The 20360-nt window shown below is 37.0% G+C and overlaps 1 pseudogene; it reads right to left on the bottom strand.

The window, feature by feature from the left end:
• The window catches only part of LOC140845995 (E3 ubiquitin-protein ligase UBR3-like), a 76314-nt pseudogene that overhangs the window by 4772 nt on the left and 51182 nt on the right, over positions 1–20360 (bottom strand).

Below are 20360 nucleotides of genomic sequence, written 5' to 3'. Positions count from 1 at the left end.
GGTTTCTGAAACTATAAAATTCAGGCTAAAAGTTTCCTAAATTCAATAAACTCTTTTGAGTAAAGATGAACAGAGTATGAGAGAGATTAAGGATGGTGGCATGAGAGGTGAGACAGGCCTCCTCCCAAAACCACACATAATATGAAAATATAATTATTACAACTAATCCTGGAAGAGCAACAGGAAAGAAGGCAGCACTAGATTGCACACACACGGAGAAAAGAACAGACCTCTAGAACAGGGTAACATACCAAAGCCATGTTCCAGCCAGACGCAAACCCATCCCCCACCCCAACTCATGGGCAGAAAGAAGATAAATTGAGCAGGGAGGGACGTGGAGGCCTAGGACTGCAGAACACCCAGCTCCAGAGATCTGCTCTGGGAACACGAACCTATATTGCATGGTGTTCTGGAGACTAGTGGGGTTGGAAAGCTAAAACAGGTGAATACCTGGAGAGACTGAGATTCCAGCTGCTTGTGGAAAACAGGGATCCACCTCTGGCTGCTCTGGGACAAAAGAAAGGTAGGTAGTCTGAGAGGTTTCCTAACAGTGAATGGGCTGAAAAAAGGGAAAGGATTGCTCAGAGCTTACTTCTCAGGAGAAAGGAAAGAGGGACAAAATTGTTCAGGTGAACTAGTATGATCAGGTTGAGAACTTTCAGAACATTCAAGCACTCCACTGTTGGTCATTGCACACCAGCTCGCAAAACTGCAACCCCAGCCCTCAGGGAAGGCCAGCAAGAGAGAAGCGCCGCATATGGCAGCTACAAATGCAAAGCACAGAGGCTTACACCTCTGTTCTTGACCCACTGGTTCTGGCGTTCTGGCAGTGAAGACAGGCACTGGAGCCAGGAAGCAGGAAACAGCTCTTTCTGCCCACCAGGCAGTAGTGCCAATCCCCTGTGACAGCGATATCACTTCAGGGACTGAGAAGCACAAGAAAGTAGAGCTTCTGGGCACTAGAGGTCACCACCTACAAATATGAAACATCGAAGGAACCTGGTTCAACCCAAAATCCCATGAACACCAGAAAGAGGACCAAGTGAAACTGAACTATACAATCTCCCTGAAACACATTTCAAAATAAAAATCATAAACATGCTCATGGAGGTAAAGAAACATATTCAAGAACTAAGGGAAGAATTCTGGAAGGAGATTCAATCATTACAGAACACACTATCAGAAATGAAATATACAATTGAGGGATTTAAAAACAGATTAGATATAGCATAGGAGATGGAAAATGGAAAAGAAATTAGAGAAGAGGAATACAAAGGAGCTGAGGCACAGAGAGAAAAAAGGATCTCTAAGAATGACAAAATACTGAGAAAAATGTGTGACCAATCCAAATGGAACAATATTCACATTATAGGGGGTACCAGAAAAAGAGAAAAAGTGTAAGTGTCACTGAGGAGGTAATTGCTGAAAAATTCTCCAATCTGGGGAACAAGATAGTTTCTCAGGACATTGGGGTAGACATATCTCCCAACACAAAGGACCCAAGGAAGACAACATCAAGACATACAATAATTAAAATGGCAAAGATCAAGGATAAAGACAGACTTCTAAAAACAGCTACAGAGGGAAAAAAGATCACATACAAAGGAAAACCAATCAGGCTATCATCATATTTCTCAACAGAAGCATTACAGGCCAGAAGGGAGTAGCATATTATATTTAATGCAATGAGGCAGAAGGAGCTCAAACCATGAATACTATACCCGACAAGGCTATCATTTAAATTTGAAGTAGGCATTAAACACTTTTGAGACAAGCAAAAGCTGAGAGAATTTACCTGCCACAAACCACCTCTACAATACATTTTGGAAGGACTACTATAGATGGAAGTATACCTAAAACTAAATAACTGTCCTCAGGGGAAATGAAACTACAGCAAAGTAGAACAATTAATGACTAAGGCACAAAATCAAATCAACTATCCACAAGGTCAATCAAGGGATAGGGAAAGAGTATAGAATATGATAACTAATATATAAAGAATAGAGAGGGAAGGGAAAGGAGAAAAAAAAACCTTTAGGTTGTGTTTGTAATAGCATATGAAGTGAGTTAAATTAGAGTGTGAGATAGTGAGGGAATTACCTTTGAACCATTGGGAACCGTGAATCTAAAGCCTGTAATGGCAATAAGTACATACCTATTGAAAATCACCCTAAATGTAAATGATCTGAATGCACCAATCCAAAGACACAGAGTCACTGAAAGGACAAAAGAACAAGACCTGTTTATATGCTGCTTACAAGAGACTCACTTAAAACCCAAAGACATACACAGACTGAAAGAAAATGGATAGAAAAAGATATTTCATGCAATTAAAGGGAGAAAAAGGCAGGAATTGCAGTACTTGTAACACAAAAATTAGACTTCAAAACAAAGAAAGTAACAAGAGACAAAGAAGGACATTACATAATGATAAAGGTTTCAGTCCAATAAGAGGATATAACTATTAAAACTATGCAACCAATACAGGATCACATACATATGTTAAAAAATACTAACAGAATTAATGGGGGAAATAGAATGCAATGCATTCATTTTAGGAGACTTCAACACTCCACTCACTCCAAAGGACAGATCAACCAGACAGAAGATAAGTAAGGAGACAGAGACACTGAACAATGTATTAGAACAGATGGACCAAATGGACATGCACAGAAGACTCCATCCAAAAACCAGGATACACATTCTTCTCAAGTGCACATGGATTATTTTCTATAATAGATCACATGCTAGGCTACAAAAAGAGGCTCAGTAAATATAAAAAGATTGAAATTGTACCAACCAGCTTCTCAGATCACAAAGGTATGAAACTAGAAATAAATCACACAAAGAAAATGAAAAAGCCCAGACACATGGAGGCTTAATAACATGCTCCTAAATAATCAATGGATCAATAACCAAATAAAAACAGGGATCAAGCAATATATGGAGACCAATGATAACAATATTTCAACACCACAAAATCTGGGAAGTATATTGCAATATAGGCCTACCTGATGAAAGAATAACAATCCCAAATGAACAGTCTAAACTCACAATTAATGTAACTAGAAAAGGAAAAACAAATGAGGCCCAAAGTCCATAGAAGGAGGGACATATAAAGATTAGAGAAGAAATGAATAAAATCAAGAAGAATAAAACAATTGAAAGAATCAATGAAAGCATGAGATGGTTCTTCAAGAAAATAAACAAAATAGATAAACCCCTAGCCAAACTTATCAAGAAAAAAGAGTCTAAACACATATACTGAGTCAGAAATAAGAAAGGATAAATCATGAAGGACACCACAGAAATATAAAGAATTATGAGAGAAAACCATGAAAAATTATATGCTAACAAACTGGATAACCTAGAAGAAATGGACAACTTTCTAGAAAAGTACAACCTTCCAAGGCTGACCCAGGAAGAAATAGAAAATCTGAACACACCAATTACCAGTAAAGAAACTGAAGTGGTAATCAAAAAACTACCCAAGAACAAAACTCCTGGACATGATGGTTTCAGTGCTGAATTTAATCAAACATTTAGTGAAGACCTAATACCCATCCCCTTTAAAGTTTTCCAAACAGTAGAAGAGGAGGGAATACTCCCAAACTCATTCTACAAGGCCAACATTACTCTAATACCAAAACCAGGCAAAGACCCCATAAAAAAGAAAATTAGAGACCAATAACCCTGATGAACATAGATGCAAAAATACTCAACAAAATATCAGCGAACCAAATTCGAAAATAGATCAAAAAGATCATCCATCATGAACAAGTAGGATTCATTGCAGGGATGCAAGGTTGGTACAACATTCGAAAATCCATCAACACCATCCACCACATCAACAAAAAGAAGGACAAAAACCACATGATCATCTCCATAGATGCTGAAAAAACATTCAACAAAATTCAACATCTACTCATGATAAAAACTCTCAACAAATTAGGTATAGAGGGCAAGCACCTGAACATAATAAAGGCCATATATATGACAAACCCACAGCTAACATTATACTTTACAGGGAGAAGCTGAAAGCTTTTCCTTTAAGATCAGGAACAAGACAAGGGTGCCCACTCTTTCCACTTTTATTCAACATAGGTCTGGAATTCTAGGCCATGGCAATCAGACAACACAAAGAAATAAAAGGCATCCAGATTGGCAAGGAAGAAATTAAACTATCCCTGTTTGGAGATGACATGATATTGTACATAAAAATCCGTAAAGAATCCACTCCAAAACTACTATACCTAATATCTGAATTCAGCAATGTTGCCTGATAGAAAATTAATACATAGAAATCTGTTGCATTCCTATACACTAATGATGAAGTAGCAGAAAAAGAAATCAGGAAAAGAATTCCATTCACATTTGTATGAAAAAGAATAAAATACGTAGGAATAAACCTAACCAGGGAAGTGAAAGACCTATACTCTGAAAACTATAAGACACCCATGAGAGTACTTAAAGAAGATACCAATAAATGGAAACACATTCCATGCTCATGGATAGGATGAATTAATATGGTCAAAATGGCCATCCTGCCTAAAGCAATCTATAGATTCAATGCAATTCCTATCAAAATATGAAAAGCATTCCTCAAAGAACTAAAGCAAATAGTTTTAAAATTCATCTGGAACCATGAAAGACCCCAAATAGCCAAAACAATCATGAGAAGGAAGAATAAAGTGGGGGAATTATGCTCCCTGACTTCAAGCTCTACTACAAAGCCACAGTAATCAAAACAAATTGGCACTGGCACAAGAACAGAGCCATAGATGAATGGAACCGACTAGAGAGCCAAGATATAAACCTAAGCATACATGGTCAATTAATATAAAATAAGGGAGCAATGGACAATGGGAAAATGAGAGCCTCTTCAATAGCTGTTGTTGGCAAAACCGGACATCTATATGCAAGAGAATGAAACTGAATTATTGTCTAACAACATACACAAAAGGAAACTCAAAATGGATCAAAGACCTGTATGTAAGTCATGACACCATAAAACTCCTAGGAGAAAACATAGGCACAAGTCTCTTGAATACATACATGAGCAACTTTTTCCTGAACGCATCTCCTCGGGCAATGGAAACAAAATAAAAAATGAACAAATGGGACTACATCATGCTAAAAAGCTTCTGTACAGCAAAGGACACTATCAGCAGAACAAAAAGACATCCTACAGTATGGGAGAATATATTTGTAAATGACATATCTGACAAGGGGTTAACATCCAAAATCTATAAAGAACTCATATGCCTCAACACTCAAAAAGCAAATAACCCTATTAAAAAATGGGTGGAGGATATAAACAGACAATTCTCCAAAGAAGAAATTCAGATGGCAAACAGACACATGAAAAGATGCTCCACATCGCGAGTTGTCAAGGAAATACAAATTAAAACCACAATGAGATATCACCTCACACCAGTTAGGATGGCCAACATTGAAAAGTATAGGAACAATGAATGCTGGTGAGGATGCGGAGAAAGAGAAACCCTCCTACACACTGCTGGTGGTAATGTAAACTAGTTCAATGATTGTGGAAAGCAGTATGGAGGTTCCTCAAAAAACTGAAAATGGAAATAGCATTTGACCCAGGAATTCCACTCCTAGGAATTTACCCTAAAAATGCAGGAGCCCAGTGTGAAAAAGACATATGCCGCCCTATGTTTATCACAGCACTATTCACAATAGCCAAGAAATGGAAGTCCATCAGTAGATGAATGGATAACAAAGATGTGGTACATATACATAATGGAGTATTATTCACCCATAGGAAGAAAACAAATCCTACCATTTGCAACAACATAGATGGAACTAGAGGGTATTAGGCTCAGTGAAATAAGCCAGGCAGAGAAAGACAAGTACCAAATGATTTATCATCTGTGGAGCATAAGGACCAAGCAAAAACTGAAGGAACAAAACATCAGCAGACTCACAGAACCCTAGAATGGACTAACAGTTGCCAAAAGGAAAGGGAGGTTTGGGGTGGGTGGGAACAGAGGGAGAAAGGTAATAAGGGGCATTACAATTAGTACACATAATGTAGTGTGGGGCAGCACATGGAAGGCAGTGTAGCACAGAGAAGACATGTAGTGATTCTATAGCATCTTACTACGCTGATGGACAGTGACTGCAATGGGGTCTCTGGTGGGGACTTGATAATGGAGGGAGTCTAGTAACCATAACGTTGCTCATGCAATTGTATATTAATGATACCATTAAAAAAAAGATTCCTATGTGAGAGGTGGCAAAGGTACGTGGGTTAAAGAAAGAAAAGAATCAAGGGTGAGAGAAGCTGTGTAGGATAGTTGCTTTGTCTAGATTATAGTGCGTCTTAAATTTTTGGGGGAACATGCTGTTTGAGTATACCCTGGATGATACCATCCTATTTCTCAGCAAAACAAAACAAAAAACCAGGGAAAGAACCCAGATTAAGAAATCCTGGTATAAAGACTTTTAACAGAAATTCCACTAACTAAAATTTACACTAATTGTAATGATGATTTTTTTCCAGCACACCTAAACCTCATTATCAAATTAACTCTAATATCCCTTTGAAAAACTACAAGTTTCCATATTTTTATTGCCCTAGGTGAGATTAATCTGGCAAAAGTCTGTTTTCATTGGAATTATTGTACCTGAGGATAAGGAATCATAGGGATTGGATGAATGAGTGAGGCTTAATGAAGACAGAAAAGAAGGAAGGAAGAAAGTGAGAGAAAAAGGGAAGGAAGAAGGTAATGAGAAAAAGGAGCAATGAACAATACAGAATAGTCATAGAAACCACAGCGATACATTTCATTACTCAAAAATACTGTGGTTGCCATTATTTACAATCTGCTATTTACCTAACATTTAGATCTACTTTAGAAAAAGTTTATAACATGAGACAAACCAACCTGGAGAATATCATTTCCATTCACTGAAATGATTCATATGGCTATACATTTCTGACTTATGTTCTGATAACAATCTGTCTTATGGTAAATGTTAAGTACTTTTAAAAATAGCTAACAATTTTCAAATTGAGAAAAAAGTGGACAGAAGAGTTACCTAAATTAATTCATGATCCTTCCATCATAGACTGACAGTTATCTAATTTTCTGTCATTAGGTCTCATCTTAGCAAACAGTAAGATGAATAAATTTAGACCCAAATTGTATCAGAAAATATTTTAAATGTGTTACTCTTTCATGATTAGACTAGTTAATTAAGGAAACATATTTAAACAATGACACAGCATAGAAATCTAATATATACTTGAAATGACAACAAACAGTTCAAATATCAGATTAGAGTACATTTAGAGAAACTAAAGTAACATTTAGAAAAGAAAAAGATAATTGCAGAAAGCAAAATTATCCAAGAATCAACTAGGAATAAGGAGGGAACATCATTAAAGGAAAATAATAGAAATCCATTTTGAGAACTTAGAATTTTAGGGACAGAATGACACTTATAAACAATATGTTCAAAACCTCTTATTTACCTTTGAGAAAGCTGAGGTTCAGAGTTTTTATGTCTTTACTAAGAAAGGAATATGTATGTTTAGGGGCCATGAACTTGGACTAGTACTCAGGTTCAATGGCCAACAACCAATATCCCTAATTAAGACATAACAAACTTTGCGATCATACTTCCTAAGTTTGTGCACACATAATTGATTTGAAAGTAAACCTGTGAAAAAAGTAAAGGTTACTGAATTCATTTCATGTATGTATAGTTGGTTTTCTCTTCTTTGTAAAAGAAGTATTATTTTAACAAAAACTTTTCAGTGAGGTTTAAAACTTTTTTTAGAAGTCTTTATAAATCAAAAGGTTCAATTTTCACCACACCTATAACTTATTCCTATCAACTTCCCCAAATAAACACTGAAGTAATTTTCTTACTTTATCATTCTCTAAGCCAACCCACACAGTCAATCCTTTGGTACCATTTATCCCATTTATCCTCAAGTCCCTGAAAATCCTAACATTTAACTAAACTTGCATAATTTTTCTAACATATATACACAACTTTAACTTAAAAAAAACTTTAAATTTGCTAAGAATATATATATATATATATATATATATATATATATATATATACACATGTGTATATATATATATATATGCACACACACACACTTGTTTTAACATGGGGAAAAAAGCAGTATTTAGAGAAGCATAATTGAGAAAAGGCTAGAGTTCTTACATTTAGAAATGGTGACTCAAAAGCCACCTTTGAATTGTGACTGAAGACAAGAACAAGAAGAACAGATGGCGGATAAGTAAAATAGGTAAGACATTTTATTGCAGACATTTTATTATTTATTCACTTTGTTAGCCCAATTTTTATAACTTTTCTAAGTCGAAAGTTTGCAGCAAAAGCAAAACAAAACTGTCCAAATGTAAAGGGAAAAAGGCCAAGGTTTACAGACAATGTAGAAGACCTCACTGTGCAGGAAAAACATTTTTAACTTTTTTAGCCTGAAAGTGCTGTATTTTCTATTGAAATACTGTTAATAACTCATTTTGCCTTTCAAACACTTAATCTCACTCACTCATATCCCCAACTTATATTAATTCACCAAACTACTGAATGATAAATTCAGGCAAGCCCAACACACTCACCTTTTGAAGAGCTCCCGGGTGTTTCCAGGCTGACCTGTCTTCTTCACGGCATTTAACTGAAAGGGCCACAAGAGCCTGTGTGTACACAGGCTAAACAGCACCCTCACAATGCAGGTGAAGTGGTCTAGAGGAGAAACAGAATATCATTATTTCTTTGGAATCTAGACATTTTGTACTCAAGCTAGTTCACGAATATACACTTTCTTTGCATGTGTAACTGATTTTCATTCAACAGGTAATAAAATGAGATTATAATGTAATACTGGCTCTCAACAAATTTGGAAGTATGAGAGCAAAGTTCCCTTGTTTGTCCACAGAACATGTAAATGAGAAGCATTTAACAGAATGCAAAGTACGCTCTATTTTAGAAGACCAGAGTGCTAATGTCACTCAACCTCAGCAGAGCTATGCAACCTTAGCAAATGCCCTTACTGGACATCATGTGCTTAGTAACAATGTCTGGGAGTCTGAATATTTAAAATCAATACTTCATCTATTTCTAATATGATAGAGATGTTTTAAAGAATAATATCATATCATATATCAGAACTTCTACAGTAAAAAAGAAAAGAAAAGAATCCCAGTATTTTAGGTACTCTGAACTTAAAACTCTTATGAATCAAAGAACAGTAGTAGCAATATGGAAAATGCTTGGAGGCTTCTGGTACATATTAGGTACCTAACAAGTGGTAGACTAGCAATCATAACTAACATTTATATGTACCTAATAATTTAGAAAATTTCATTCAAATGCCTCATTTAATCCTCATAACAATATCAGTTGGGCAATTGAGCTTCAAAAGAATGTGCTTGTGATAACAAGGTTAATAAGCAACCAAGTCTAAACTTCATTCCATACAGATCATTTTACTTCGGATTCAGTATTCCTTCTATTATATTTGCTGCTCCCCTAGTAAATGGGTACCACCACTTAATCAGTTGCTGAAGTCAGAAACTTACAGACGTCCTTAATGCTTTGCGGTCTCTTTCTCCCCGCATTCAAACAGTGACCAAGTCCTGTCAATCCTACTTTTAGAATATTTCTCAAGTCAGTTCCAACACCCTGGACCAAACTTCCATCTTTTCGTGCCTACATCTATAATCCCAGCCTAAGCAGCTGTGTTGGGGTTCCTAAGACCACTTCCATGTTTGATGATTCACTAGGAGGACTCACAAGACTTTGCATATAGTCCCATATTTTATTACCACAAAAGGATACAAAGTAAAAGCAGTAAATTCAAAAGGCACATTGGGTGTAGACCAGATTAAATTTCCAGAGTCTTCTCCCAGAAGAGTCACACAGTACATACTAATTCCCAGTAATGAACTGTGAAAGCATGTATGAAATATACACCAGGGAAGCTCATTAAGAGATTCAGTGCCCAAGGTTTTTATTGAGGACAGGACTGGCAGGCATCCTCTGCTTAGCACATACCAAACTTCTAGACTCCTAGGAGAAAAGCAGATGTGTTCAGCATAAATCACATTGTACAGTATATGCATAGGGAGCCATTCAATTCAGTTCTGGCGATGGTGGAAACCCTCACCAACCATAAAGTTCCCAGAGGCCTGTCAAGGCATCTCGTTAAGCAGGTTAGCAGTCAAGTCTTCTGTTAACTTCTTCCTGCACAGTGGATTAGCTGCATCACCTTCTAGCCCCTTGCAATCTACTTTTTTATGATTATTACAGCCAGGTTGATTCTTTTCTTTTTTTTAATTTGGCATCCTTCTCCTGGGTCTCTGTATAAGCTGAAACATTTCTTGCTTCCTTGTAGCCTGAATAATTATTAAATTAGGTGACATCTTAAAAGTCCCTTCCTAAGGAAAACCTTCCCTTATTTTAAATTGTCTGTCTGTCTCATCCATGTTGATAGGTTGAGATGGGGACTTGACATAAACTGAGCCAGTCAGAGCACCTACCTGGGATTTTTCTACCTGGAGGAAAAGGAGAGTCTAAAGATGTGTCTGAAAGTGTCAGAGGTCACACTCCAGACCTATGGGAGAGACTCGAAAGCAAGAGTGAATGGAGCAGATCCACAGAGAGGAGAGACCCAGGATGGAAAAAACCCTGCCAGCACCCAAAGCCCTGGTTCCTGTTACCCCTGAGGCCACCCTCAACTCCTACAGGTTGGTCATGAGCCCATCACTGCTCTCCCCTTGTACTCAAAGCTAGCTCTGCATCGACAGTGTGATATATTGAGTTACAGGAAATATAGTTTTGGGCATTCATATGATCAAATATCTACTTCCCAGGCATATTTGGTCTTCATCAACAGTCCCTGAAAACAGAGACTTAAAGGTGAAATGGGTGTTTTGTCATGTTAATGAGAGACTTTTGCACCCCTTACCCATGGGCAGGCCTGGAGGCTGAATCAGCCAATGGCCAATAATTTAGTCCATCCTGACTACAGGGAAGCCCTCACGAAAACCCCTGAGAAGAGCTTTTTGCTCTCTCTCTATTTGGCTCAGTTGGATCTGGCTTCTTGGTCGGAGAGAGTGTCTAAACTTGTAGCATCAGAACACCCCCATGCATCAGGGGGCCAGGCCCCAGGCTCCACGAGGACAGGAGCTCCTTTACTTGGGACCTTGCCCTGTGTATCTCTTCATCTGGCTGTTAACTTGCGTCCTTTACGGAAATATCCTTTACTAAACTGGTAAACATAAGTGTTTTCCTGGGTCTGTGAGGAAATCTAGCAAATCAATCGAACAAAGGAGATCGTGGAAACCTCCAATCTGAAGCCAGGGGGTCAGAAGCATAGGGAGTTACCTGGGGCTTGTTGCTGGCATCTGGAGTTGGGATTGGGGGGCAGTCTTGTAGGATGGAGCCCTTAACCTGGGAATCTGGTGCTGTCTCTGTGCAGATAGCATTGGAATTATGTTGAGTTCTCCAACAGCCTGCTGGTGTTCAAGAATTGCTTAGTATTAGTATGTGTGGGAAGCCGCCCCCCCCCATATACATATACACATTGGAATCAGGTCCAGGAACCTGAACGAGGTTATCTTACTATTACTGCTGTGTATAATGTTGTTATTGTTATACATATATGTAGGGGGAAAATACACAATTCCATCTGGAGTCAGATGAGAGGGACTCACAGATATCTTGATGTCCTAATACCCAGGCACTTAACACATGCCAGGATATAAACAATGAGAACTTATAGTCTGGGTAGAGAAAAAGACAAATTGCTATAAGCATGGAGAGAGTGTAATGGAAGCAAATAGGAGGAGGAACTAATCTAGACCAAAGGCAAGACACAGGGGGCATAAAAAAGCTTCTAGCCCCAACCAGGAGAGTTGTTCTTGAATGATGAAGATAAATAAACGATAATAAGGAAGGCAGGGATGGGGTGAGGTAAGGGAAAGGAATTCCAGACAGAGGAAGACATTTGTACAAGGGCACAGAAAAAGCCTAAGGCTTACAGGAGCTGTAAGGTGTCCACTAGAACTAGAATATGAGTTAGTGATTTTTGAGAGATGAAGCTAGAAAAGTAATCGTCATGCTGAAAACCGAAGGTTGCAAACTATAGGCTAACTGTCCAAATGTAACCTGCACAGATGTTTGGTTTCCTTTTATCCTGTTTTGTTTTTAATTACTGACATTTAAAAAATTGGATATTTCTTAACAAAATACCAGAATTCCACTTACTCTTGGAAAACAGGAAGATGTGGAATATCCTGGGCTCAAATTCTTATATGCCAACAGGTATCTGGAGCTGAGTGGTAACTGCCCTTTTTGATCAAGCAATATTCTCCAGCATGTCACAGTCTCCCACTCCTAATTATATCAAACCAGACTATTCACAAGGAGTCAGAATATAACATTACTGCTAAGAATGAATTTAGGTTAGAAGCCAAGCTGTCTAGATTTAAATCCTGACGCTTCAGATCTTAGGCAAGCTGGCAAAAATACTTGAATGCTTTTATTTCCTCATCTGTTAAATGGAAATAATATCACCTACCTTAAAGGGATTAAGTAAAATAGGGTTTAAACCCTTAAATGCCCAAACAGTGATTGGCAATGGCAATCAATAAATATCTGTTGTTGTTATTACTATTTATGTTGTATGATATCTATAGGCATTTGATTGTAGACTAGCATCTAGACTGGCCAGTAATAAGTCACTGAAGCATTTTAAGCAGGACAGTGATAATATGAGCCTTATAATTTAAAATATTCATTGCTGCTTCCTAGGAGAAAGGGACAGAAATGAGACAATTGTACAGAGAAGGACACCTATTGGCAGATAAAAAAAAGTACTATATATGTGAAATTAGATGGCCAAGACTAAGGAGGAGTAATGATGATGGAGAATGGGTCAAATTAGAGAAATGTTTAGATGACAGAAGGTATAGAATCTAGTATACCTTTGGAGATAGAGGATGATGGTTGTCTCTTATTGCTAAAAAGAGTGGAAAGCAATAGCAATGACTAAAATGGAAAACAGGAATAGAGCAAGTCTGAGTGGGAAGAAAATGAATAAATGTTTTGCATGTTGAGTTTTAAGTGTATACAGGTATTTGGGTCTGGAGCTCACCAGGAAATTGTAGACTGGAGCTAGATATTTGGGAATCACCAGAGAATAGGTGAGTTGAAGCTATAGAAAAGAAGACAAAATTGAGAAGGGGACAGGAACTGAGGAATGACTCAAAGGATGGTGAGAAGAGGAGGTGAATGAAAAGGAGCCTTGAGAATGAGAAGAGAGAAGAAGAGAACCACAAAAGGAGATGGTATCATCGAAGTCAAAAAAGTATCTCATGGCTTAATTAAATGTTTTAACAGGAGTAGGAGTCAAGACAGGTGTAGGGCAGCGGTAATTTCCTTCCAAAACCATATATGTTTTTGAAAATACAACTATTCCTAAAAGAGAGACCAGAGGATACAGTACAACAGCCAGACTACATTTACATACGCGAGAACTCAGCATCTCACGAATGGTGTAAGATATAAGCCACAGCCTGGCGGAACCCGAGCGCTTCCCCGACCCCAGCTCCTTGTTGGGAAGAAAGGAGTAGCAGTGGGGAGGGAGTGGAAGTGCAGGACTGCTGAATAACCAGCTCTAGCAATCTGCACCAGAAGTACAGACACACATTGTATGGTGTGCTGGATACTAGAGAAACGGAAAAGTAAAATTTGCAAGCAGGTCCCCACAGCCGGCTCCTCTGGGACAAAAGAAAAGCGAGGGCTTTTTGAAAGCCTTCCTACAACAATACAACCTTCAAAGACTGACCAAGGAAGAAACAGAAAATCTAAACAGACCAATTATCAACAAAGAAATTGAATCGGTAATCAAAAAACTACCCAAAAACAAAATCCCTGGGCCAAATGGGTTCCCTGCTAAATTTTATCAGACATATAGAGAAGACATAATACCCATTCTCCTTAAAGTTGTCAAAAAAATAGAACAGTAGGGAATACTCCCAAACTCATTCTATGAAGCCAGCATCACTCTAATACCAAAACCAGGCAAAGACCCCGCCAAAAAAGAAAATTACAGAACAATATCCTTGATGAATATAGATGCAAAAATACTCAACAAAATATTAGCAAACCGAATTCAAAAATACATCAAGAGGATCATACCCCATGACAAAGTGGGATTCATCTCAGCGATGCAAGGATAGTACAACATTTGAAAATCCATCAACATCATCCACCACATCAACAAAAAGAAAGACAAAAACAACATGATCATCTCCATAGAAGATGAAAAAGCATTCGACAAAATTCAACATCCATTCATGATAAAAACTCTCAACAAAATAGGTATACAGGGCAAGTACTTCAACATAATAAAGGCCATATATGACAAACCCACAGCCAACATCATACTTAACAGTGAGAAGCTGAAAGCTTTTACTCTAAGATCGGGAACAAGACAGGAATGCCTACTCTCCCAACTGTTATTCAACATAGTACTGGAGGTCCTTGCCATGGCAATCAGACAAAACAAAGAAATATAAGGCATCCAGATTGGTAAAGAAGAAGTCAAACTGTCACTAATTGCAGACGACATGATAGTATACATAAAAACCCTAAAGACTCGACTCCAAAACTACTAGAACTAATATCAGCATTTAGCAAAGTTGGATACAAAATTAATACAGAGAAATATTTGGCATACCTATATACTAACAATGAACTAACAGAAAGAGAAATCAGGAAAACAATTTCATTCACAATAGCATCAAAAAGAATAAAATACCTGGGAATAAACCTAAACAAGGAAGTGAAAGACCTATACCCTAAAAACTACAAGACATTCTTAAGAGAAATTAAAGAGGACACTAACAAATGGATACTAATCCCATACTCTTGGCCAGGAAGAATTAATATCGTCAAAATGGCCATCCTGCCCAAAGCAATATACAGATCGATGCAATCCCTACCAAATCACCAACAGCATTCTTCAATGAACTGAAACAAAGAGTTTAAAAATTCATATGGAAAAACCAAAGACCCCGAATAGCCAAAGCAATACTGAGAAGGAAGAATAAAGTGGGGAGAGGGAACTCACTCCCCAACTTCAAGCTCTACTACAAAGCCACAGTAATCAAGACAATTTGGTACTGGCACAAGAACAGAGCCACAGACCAGTGGAACAGAATAGAGACTCCAAACATTAACCCAAACATATATGGCCAAATAATACACGATAAAGGAGCCAGGGACATACAATGGGGCAATGACAGTCTCTTCAACAGATGGTGCTGGCAAAACTGGACAGCTACATGTAAGAGAATGAAACTGGATCACTGTCTAACCCCATACACAAAAGTAAATTCGAAATGGACCAGAGACCTGAATGTAAGTCATGAAACCATAAAACTCTTAGAAAAAAACATAGGCAAAAATCTCTTGAACATAAACATCAGTCACTTCTTGAACATATCTCCCCGGGCAAGGGAAACAAATACAAAAATGAACAAGTGAGACTACATCAAACTGAAAAGCTTCTGTACAGCAAAGGACACCACCAATAGAACAAAAAGGCATCCTAAAGTATGGGAGAATATATTCATAAATGACAGATCATATAAAGGGTTGACATCCAAAATATATGAAGAGCTCACACACATCAAGAAACAAAAAGCAAATAATCCAATTAAAAAATGGTCAGAGGAACTGAACAGACAGTTCTCCAAAGAAGAAATTCAGATGGCCAACAGACACATGAAAAGATGCTCCACCTCACTAGTCATCAGAGAAATGCAAATTGAAACCACAATGAGATATCACCTCACACCAGTAAGCATCGCCACCATCCAAAAGACAAACAAGATCAAATGTTGGCGAGGATGTGAAGAAAGGGGAACCCTCCTACACTGCTGGTGGGAATATAAACTAGTTCAAACATTGCGGAAAGCAATATGGAGGTTCCTCATAAAAACTCAAAATAGAAATACCGTTTGACCCAGGAATTCCACTTCTAGGAATTTACCCTAAGAAAGCAGCACTCCAGTTTGAAAAAGACATATGCACCCCTATGTTTATCACCACACTATTCACTATAGCCAAGAAATGGAAGCAACCTGAGTGTCCATCAGTAGATGAGTGGATAAAGAAGATGTTGTACACATACACAATGGAATGTTATGCAGCCATAAGAAGAAAACAAATCACACCATTTGCAACAACATGGATGGAGCTAGAGGGTATTATGCTCAGTGAAATAAGCCAGGCAGAGAAAGACAAGTATGGAATGATTTCACTCATCTGTGGAGTATAAGTACAAAGGAAAAACTGAAGGAGCAAAGAACCAGAAGACTCACAGAACCCAAGAATGGACTAACAGTTACCAAAGGGAAAAGGACTGGGGAGGATGGGTGGGAAGGGAGGGATAAGGAGGGTGGAGGGGAAAAAGGGGGCATTATGATTAGCATGTATAATGTTGGTGGGCATCGGGAGGGCTGTATAACTCAGAGAAGACAAGTAGTGATTCTACAACATCTTGTAGGCTGACAGGCAATGACTGCAATGGGGAATGTGGGGGGAACTTAGTGGTGGGGGGAGTCTAGTAAACATAATGTTCCTCATGCAATTGTAGAGTAATGATACCAAAATAAAAATAAATAAATAAAAATAAATAAATAAATAAATAAATAAATGTATTAGTAGAATGAGAAAAGTACAGAATTTGTCTAATACTAAGCATGAACAAAATGATCTTAATCAGGAAGTCATTTAATGTTGCTGAGGAAAAACACTCATGTAGCTTCTTTTCATTGCAAACTATACAAATTCTTTTTTAAATTAAAACAAAGTTAATGCATTTAAAGAAATAATGCTTACCAGTGGCATAAATTTAGATTTTCATTGTAACAAAGTACTAACTTCTGTTTTCAGTCACTTTATCACCATTTTTCAAGTATTTCAGGTGGCAGTTTAAAGTCACAACTTAAGTTCTCAAATTCTCCCACTCATTTAATAAATACCTATTTATTGACTGCCTACAATGTATGAAATCAGTACCTTTTAGGGACTGATTTAAAAAAACAAAGAATCACTCCTATGTGTGTAGTAGGTCAACAGGCTGCTATCTTTCAAGGCTGCAAAGGAGCAAAGCCCTTCAAATAAAATTATCAGAATTTAAAAAGGAGAAAAATATTGGACATCTACTATCAGCCATAGTGTTTTAAAAAACAACAAAATAAAACATCCACTATCAAACCACCTGAGGGTGAACATGGGCAGATCACTGCTTACTTGAAACGCCTTAGAAGCAAACAGGCTGTAAACAGTGGCACCGATTCTAAGCTGTATAAGGCGACTATGGCAGGATAGGGAGGGGGGAGAAGCATTGTACTTTCAAGGCTGCTCAGTAATAATAAAACAGATAATGTAAGATATATAAGTTAGTCACAGTAGAAAATCAGCATATGGCTTGTTAACAAGTATATTTTTCCTGAGAAACACAAATGAAAATTGTATCTTTTACTTCCTATTCTAAACTGCTATAAGGATTAAACTACTAAATATTTTAGGTGCCACATCCACGTCATTATATTTCAGAAGATCAAGTCGTGAATTTTGTTATTTATATGCAATTTATCATTTTGAAAAATTTGAAATACTATAACTCATGAAATTAAAATATTTTCCATACCATGTGTAAATCTTTGACCATATTTTTGATTAATTTTCATCAAGATAAAATCCTAAAAAGAGGAATAAAAAGGTTAAAGGGTACTGACATAAACTGACACAACACCAGGACTGGAATGATGCCAACAAAATTTGAGTAAACCAGAGTTTCTTCGGTAAGGCATAAAAACATGGTGAGAAATTTTCAAAAGTTGGGCAAACTAAATATTTAGTAAGTACTCTCCTTATACAATAGCATTTCCGCTGGATTTTTCAAGAGTAATCCAAGGAATCTAGAGTCTCCTTGCGGAGGCAGTTATTCAACAAAAATAAACTTACTTACTAGCTTGCCTATAGGTATTGTGCTTAGTGTTGGTGATTAAAAAAAGAAGACAAACAGGATTCAGATGTTTGCATGAATTCCTTTCCCATAAGATGTTTTAGAGTTTAATGCAATACAAAATGCTCCAGGTTTCTTTTAGGACAAGGTAGAGTATATGTAAAATAATAAAACCCTAAGAGGAAAAACAGGTGAGTAAATTGGATATCATCTGAGGATGTTATTAGACATTCTTTTCCTAAAATTACCATGAAAAATTTTTGTAAAAAAATTACTATCCCTCTCTTTCCATAAGGCAATTTGCACATATCCATGCAAACATCAAATCTTCTTAGTCTTCCTTCTTATGATCTGAGTTACATGTGCTCCGACTCTCTCCAAAAAGTCTAGTCTACAATAATAATCAGTCTGTGGTGTGTTTTGTGGGATATGCTCAAGTCTATTTTCTCTTTAATGAGTGAAAAACCCAATCAGTTTAAAAAGACTTTCTTTGCCTTAATCAACACAGAACTGAGAAAATATCCCAAGTCCATCTAACAATAAGATAGTTAAAGTTGTCCCTTTGGGTATACCTCAGGGCAGCTATGGCTTGGGTCTGATTATATAGAAGTAATCACAATATAAGATACAAAGATTCAAATCAAAGCAATAGCTTTCCTGAGTTTCAAAACAGAAAATAAACAATTCACCAGAAAAATAAGACAATTAGACATTTAACTTATCCATTCAGGAAACATTTACTGAGCATATTTATGTACCAGGTAGGCACTAGGGATACACATAAAATGATCTTGGGGAATTGGTAGCTTAGAGAAATAGCTATTAAAGAAAATCTACTATTTTGACTGTGAGACAAGTATCAAAAATAGAAGTCTGGACAAGTTTTGGGAATGGGAAAAATGGACAATTAATCAAAAGGCTTCTAGAAAAGGGTAACATATAAGGTAAAATTACCACCAGGAGTTATTAAGTGAAATAATAGAGAAATGGCAAACATCTCACATTTCTACCTTAAAAACAAAAAATAACCCCTTTGAATATATCCATATAGCTTCTGCTTTCACTCCACGTTCATTCTTGACAGTTCTATCTCTGTTCTCTTATCTTCCTCTCATTTTCCATCCCATTGTAATCTGCTTCTGATTGTACAACTACACAAGGCCATTTTCTTATTGTTACTCCTTATTACAGAACTATTTATTTGTCCATAACCAGGAATCCTCAGGACAATTTGTAAATAATTCACTTTTAAGGGTTAAGATCCTTTTGAAAATCTGGTCAGAGCTATGGAGTTATAAAAATGCACATACACATACCAAGTTTTCCTATATGACTTTAGAATATAAATAGATTCCTTGAAACCCACTAATAAACCCAAAGATTTTTGAAAAGCCTTGTTCTGAAAGAAGCTATTAAAGGCTGTGGGGCCAACACAAACCAAACACATGTGTTTAAATAGTTACTGTACACTGGGGCTGAGAGACATCAAATTTGTTAAAATCCATGCACTTATAATACAGCAAAAATACAAAAAAGCAATCTTTTGGAGGATGCTTTAAAAATCACTCACTTTTCGAGAACTTGTAAATAAAAAATCAAATATTTAAACTGCTTTCCTATACCAACTTTACCACTGGATGAACAAATAGTGATACGGAAAAATTTATTTGTTAAGAATTCCACCTAACAAATTAAATAAAGAACAAATCCAGGCAATCACCAATAGCCTCTAATGTCACAAAGAGAGAAACTGGAAACTGTTTCCTGATGAAAGTATGTGTCACCATCCCTGAGACAGTTCTGCAAAAAGAGACACGAAAATGAATCTAGTTCCCTAGATGTATTTACGTCTATAGGAAACACTGAGGGCAGGTCATGCTATTACATGATACCATGGGGATACATTAGCAAATTGCAGACAAAAGACCCAGGTTCTTCCAACAAATAAGATGTAATGGAAGAATAGGCACAGGGAGAAAACCAAAAGATTTAAAAGAGAAACAACCAAATCCAATGTGCGGGCCTTGTTTGAATCCAACTGTAAGAAATCATTTATAAGAAGCAACTACAGAAGTCTGAACACTGACTGAACATTTAATAATATTGAGGCAACGTGTCATTTTTACAAGGGTTCATAGTATTGTGGTTATGTTTATTCAAAGAATATCTCTCTTTTACAGATATATACTAAATAAAGACTATGGATAAAATGCTATCTTGTTTGAGATTTGCTTTAAAAATCCAGGGTAGGAAGGAGGACAGACTAGGCAAAGGTATAGATAAGAGAGGATTGGCTGGGAGTTGATAA

This window comes from Manis javanica, chromosome 14, assembly GCF_040802235.1.
Source record: "Manis javanica isolate MJ-LG chromosome 14, MJ_LKY, whole genome shotgun sequence".
Classification (NCBI taxonomy): Eukaryota; Metazoa; Chordata; class Mammalia; order Pholidota; family Manidae; genus Manis; species Manis javanica.
Note: the sequence above shows the minus strand (reverse complement) of the source record. Positions and strands in the feature narration are given on the sequence as shown.